The sequence below is a fragment of the Dermochelys coriacea genome, chromosome 6, assembly GCF_009764565.3.
Source record: "Dermochelys coriacea isolate rDerCor1 chromosome 6, rDerCor1.pri.v4, whole genome shotgun sequence".
NCBI classification, from domain to species: Eukaryota; Metazoa; Chordata; order Testudines; family Dermochelyidae; genus Dermochelys; species Dermochelys coriacea.
In genome coordinates, this window is record NC_050073.1 from 90,892,894 (window position 1) to 90,898,568 (window position 5,675).

General features: G+C 51.2%; 1 long non-coding RNA gene across 1 annotated transcript; it reads right to left on the minus strand.

Annotated features, from left to right (window-relative positions):
• Window positions 1–2,288: 2,288 nt before the first annotated feature.
• Window positions 2,289–4,553, minus strand: LOC122460614. Its single transcript, XR_006282034.1, has 2 exons — window positions 3,167–4,553; window positions 2,289–2,435 (listed from the first exon to the last, which is right to left on the minus strand). It is a non-coding gene; the product is annotated as an uncharacterized LOC122460614 (long non-coding RNA).
• Between the last annotated feature and the right edge of the window lie 1,122 nt (window positions 4,554–5,675).

The following is a 5,675-nucleotide window of genomic DNA, read 5'->3' on the forward strand; positions in this document are numbered from 1 at the left end:
GAAGATCATGGTGTTTTGGTAGAGTAAGGAGAGCTAAGGGGGTAGGGTATGAAAGTTATCAGTTATAATTACATTATCAGCAATCAAGTTGTCTGAAAAGCCCTAAGCTTGACTCTAGGCACTTTTACTGCTTTGACTGACTACTCTGACCAGATTAAAGAGTTTATGAAAAAAGTAAAGCAGTGGGATCTCGAGGGATTGGGACCAAGTGGGTCTGGGAGTGAGCCTACTCACTCACTATAGAAACCTGATAAATCACTTGATGCACTGCCTTATCCTTGCTCTGCTTTCAAATAAGTTCTCTTAATGTCTCTCTTTATTTAACTTTTTAAAAATCCATCTATATTATTTGTATCTATCTTTCTGTGGCCCCAGCTTAGTCTCAAATGTTCTCTCAGCCTCACCATTCAATATTTGTTTTTAAAACTGTCATTTTAAATTTACCTTAGCTTTACTAATGCTAACATTTATCTGGTGCCATCCAGCCTAAAATTATTTTATACCATCCATCTATGCAGCCACCTTAGGACAGAAGGTGGCAACTTTAAAGCACACAACAACAAGTTAGGATAGAATATAAAGCACAAGGCTATGTCAGCACAATAAGAAGAATTTAGATTGACAGGCTGAATCAGGTTATCTAAGCTAACACACCCACTGTTATTAAAAGAAGAAATGATTACCTACCTTTCCACAGCTGTTGTTCTTTGAGATGTGAGCCCATGGCCATTCCACTGTAGGGTGAGTTCATGGCAGCACACGATTGTTGGATATTATTTTTCCCCCTCAGCAATACCTGTAAGGGCAGTTCAAGCACCCTCTGCTGCCATGTGCCACTGCATGCAGGTATAAAGGACCGAGCACACCAGACCCGCCCAGGATATTTGGCTTCGGGTTCTCCTCATGGGGTCTAAAACCCCAGCACTGAGCAAAAAGGGCCATGGTCCATTGGGCAAAGGACCCACTTTGGGCCGCCCAGCCACTCCGGACCTGCGCACCCTTCCAGCCAGGGCCCTTAGCCCTGTGACCCATCCACCGCTGACTCCCGGGAGTGGCATGGGACCCAAAACCCTAGCGGCACCGATGCCTTCACAGGCTCTCTCAGCACAGAGAGCATAGGCCTCTGCCTACCCGCCGATGCAGCATGGCCCCATGAACCAGCAAAGGCTCCCCACAAGGGCAAACCAGCTGTTAAGATCTCTCAGGAGGCAGTGGAGCACCGCTCATCCCCAGAGATGAAGCAGCACTCTCCACTTCTGTGCTGCAGGTCGCCGGAGCCGCAGCCCGGACGCTCTAGGGCTCGTCCTCAGTCACCGGCACTATGGGCCCAGTTGCTGCCGTCTAAACATGGATCGCCTAGAGCAAGATGCCGGTCACCATACTACCGACTGCTCACCCTCCCACAGATCATCTTCTAGGCACAGGTCCCAGGCGACCCCTTGATACCAGCCACCAATCACCCTGCTCCGGGCACCGGTCCCGATGGCAGCGGCCAGCAAGCAGACCCAGGTGTCGATGGCCCCAGTGAGGTCACCAGAAGGGAATTCCTCCGGCACAGAAGCCCAGTTCAGCCCCTCACCTAGATTGCACAAGCATGATGGGCACCCGAGGCTGCGTTGATGTCGACGGCGCTGACTTGGCAGCAGTGGCTGGTGCAGTGGCCTTATTGGGGTGCATGGGGAATGCCGTTTGTGGTGATGCTCCCTTCTCACCGCTCATCGGCCACAAACTTGGAGCAGCAGCTGGCAGCACCAATGGCACTAGGCTTGGTGCACACCCGGTGATCAGAGCAGAGGAACAGCACCCAACCCAAAGTCTCCCTTCCCCGTGGTGGAAGATGCCCTTGATCCTCCCCCGATGGTGCAATCATTATCCTCATCCATGGGTAAGGTGGTTGTGGGACGCTCGAGGGCCAGCCACCAGACAACTTCAAAGAACATCAGGCCCTGCTGCATCGGGTGGCTGAGAACTTGGGTCCAGAGGTAGAGAAAAAGTTGAGCAGATGGACACCTTGTTTGACCTCTGGTCAGCTTCCATCCCAACCCATGCCGCACTACCGGTGCATGACGGTGTCCTTAAGATTGCCAACGGTCTCTAGCAAACTCCGCCCTCCATCCTTCCCACCTCAAAGAGGGCTGAAAAGAAGTGCTTTGTTCTGGCCAAGGGGTTCATGTACTTCTATACTCACGCTCCCTGAGGCTTGCTGGTGGTCTCTGTGGCCAATGAAGGAGACAAGCAAGGGCATACCAGTTTGACTCCCAAAAAGAGAGGCAAAACAGCTGGATCTGTTTGAAAGAAAGATTTATTTGACAGCCAGTTTGCAGTTCCAGGTGGCAAACCAGAAGTTCAAGGAGTCCCTTCCTTAGGGGCTGGGCCAATAATTTGGCAGTTCTGGCAGTCCCTGCCACCTAAGCCTTGACAGTCTCACCAGGGGCCTGCAAGAAGAAGGGACAGGGACGCTAGTTTCAGCTGCTGTTGCTCCTGTTCCTTCCGCTCACCCACACAGCCCAGTCTGGCAAATCACTCTGGGGGCCAGAAGCACTCGTTTTGAGGGTATGATCGAGAGCGACACCCCAGTCACCATCCAAGATCCACCCTGCTCTTTCCTCAACCATCTGTGCCCCTTCTGTTTGGCCTGGTCCCAAGTCACCTTGAACCATCGGGTGCTGGACATAGTGTCTCACGGTTACACCCTGCAATTTTCAGCCACCCCTCCCTCCCACTCACACCCCCTCCTTCCTATCCCTCTTCTGGGACCCTTCTCACAAGCAACTCCTCATTTAGGAGGTTGAGCACCTGGCGGTGGTGGAGGAGGTCCCTTGAGACATGAGGAGAAAAAGGATTTTACGTCCGCTACTTCCTAATCCCAAAAGCAAAAGGAGGCCTCAGGCCCATTCTGGACTTGTGAAGCCTCAACGAGTCTCTCAAAAAGTTGAAGTTTCGCATGGTCTCCCTGGCCTCCATCATCCTCTCCCTGGATCCAGGAGACTGGTACACTACCCTCGACTTGAAGGACGCCTATTCCCACATCTCTATATTGTAAAGTCATAGGCGTTTCCTCTGGTTTGTAGTGGGTGAATGCCATTTCCAATTCATGGTGTTCCCCTTTGGCCCCTCATCAGCCCCAAGGGTTTTTACCAAATGTATGGCACTCGTGGCCGCTTACCTCAGATGCCAAGGGGTCCACCTTGCTTACCTCGACGACTGGCTCATCCGGGCAGGTCCTGTAACCAAGTGCAGAGAAGCCTCAATCTGGTGTGTTGCACCTGCCACGACCTTGACCTGTTGATAAATGAGAAAAAAATCCACCTTTAGGCTGGTCCAACACAGAATTCATTGGAGCGGTTCTCTACTCCATGTGAGCCAGAGCCTTCCTCCCAGAGGCGCGTTTTCAGGCCATGTTGAATCTGATCTCCCATGTGAGGAGCTACCCACTCACCATGGCTCACACCTGCCTGTACTTATGTGGTCAGTCCAGAAGTGGGGGACTCCCCAGGTGGACTTGTTCTCGACCTGCCAGAACAGGAAATGCCGTGTGTTCTGTTCGCTTCAGGGGATAGACAGCAGTTTGCAGTCAGATGCTTTCCTACTTCCCTGGTCGGGGCCCTGATGTACGCCTTCCCACCAGTGCCATTGATCCACAGTGTCCTAGTGAAAATCAAGCAGGACAAGGCAAGGTTTATCCTGATAGCCCCCAAGTGGCCTCACCAGCACTGGTTTGGCACGCTGCTGGACCTTTCGGTAGCATAGCCAGTGCAACTCCCTCTCTGGCCGGACCTTCTGTTTCAGAATCACAGCAGTCTCCTGCACCCGAATCTGGAGGTTCTGAACTTGAGAGTGTGGCTTGTGTGTGGCTAAATGCGGATGACTGGGAATGCTCAACCCAAATGAAACCGGTCCTGCTGGGTAGCAGAAAGCCCTCCATCAGAGTGACCTGTTGGGCAAAGTGGAAACGGTTTACGTGCTGGGCCTCGGATCAACATATCTTGGCCGAGCAGGCCTCCCTGCAGGTGAGCCTGGACTATCTCCTGCACCTCAAGCTCCAAGGCTTGTGATAGTCACTGTTGTCAATCAGGATCCACCTGGCTGCTATTTCAGCTTTCCACCCTCCGTTCCAAGGCAGGTCGATCTTCGCTCACCACATGACAGCCCAATTCCTAACAGGTTTGGAGTGTCTTTACCCACACTTCCGGGATCTGGTCCCTCCCTGGGATTTGAACCTCATACTGTTGAGGCTTATGGAACCTCCATTTGAGCCTCCTGCTTTCTGTTCTAGTCTCCTTTTCTCCTGGAAGGTGGTGTTCTTGGTGGCAATTACATCTGTCCACAGAGTGTCTGAGTTCAGGGCGCTTACGTTGGAACCACCCTATATGGTGTTCTACAAGGACAATGTCCAGTTGTGGCCACACCTGTTGTTCCCGCCCAATGAAGTTTCCCAGTTTCATGCTGTCCAGGACATTTTCTTAGTGGTCTTCTTTCCAAAGCCCCATAGTTCCAAAGAGGAGCGCAGGTTATATGCCCTGGATGTCCGGAGGGTGCTGGCCTTTCCATAAGTCAACACAATTGTTTGTTGCGGTGGCAGACAACATGAAAGGTTGCCCAGTGTTAGCTCAGAGGATTGTGTCCTGGATCACAGCCTGCATCCAATACTGCTATGAGCTCATAAGTATGCCTCCACAGACGATAGTCAAAATGCACTCGACTACAGCACAAGCGTCATCGGTGCCTTCTTGGCTCAGGTGCTGATCCAAGAGATCTGTAGAGCTGCTACCTGATCATCTGTCCACACGTTTACATCCCATTATGCGCTGACCCAGGATGATGCTGGCTTCAGCACGGAAGTGCTGCAATTTGCAAAACCGCGAACTCTGAGCCACCTCCATTGGCACTGCTTGTGAGTCACCTAGAAAGGAATCGACATGAGCAAGCACTTGAAGAAGAAAAAGCAGTTACCTACCTTTTGTACCTCTTGTTCTTCGAGATGTGTGTTGCTCAGATCAATTCCATTACCCACCCTCCTGCCCCTCTGTCAGAGTTGCCAGCAAGAAGGAACTGACAGGGCGTCGGGTCAGCGGCTCCTGATATACCAGCACTTGAGCACAGCACTCAAGGAGGCACCATTGCTGACCCTATGGATACCGCTAAGGCAAAAATCTCTAATGACTGGGCATATAGGCCCATGTACACCTAGAATGGACTGGAGATGAGCAACACATCTCAAAGAACAACAGTTACAAATGGTAAGTAACCGGTTTTTTTGGCAGATGCCATGACATGAGCTGCTGAGTCAGCTGCATCCAACCTGGCCTAAAGAGTTGTTCTGGACACTAGCTTGCCCTTCTCCACCATTGTAGTGAATTCCTGTCTTCAGTCATCTGATACCCTACCCTTGAACTTCAATATATTATCCCATAAAGAGAGGTAATTGTGACTGAGGAGTGCATGTGATTTGTAATACTGAGCTGCAGTCCCCCTGTAGAATAAGTTTCCGAACAAAAAGATCCAATTTCTGAGAGTCCTTCCTTTTTGGTGTTCATACCTGGTGTCCTTGCCTCTTGCATTGATTAGCTCTGGCAACTACTAAGGCCAGTGAGCACATGTGTGCAGATGCTCAAATCCCTTAGATAGGACATAGTATCTTCCATCCATTCTTTTCACTGGGGGAGGGCGGAGAC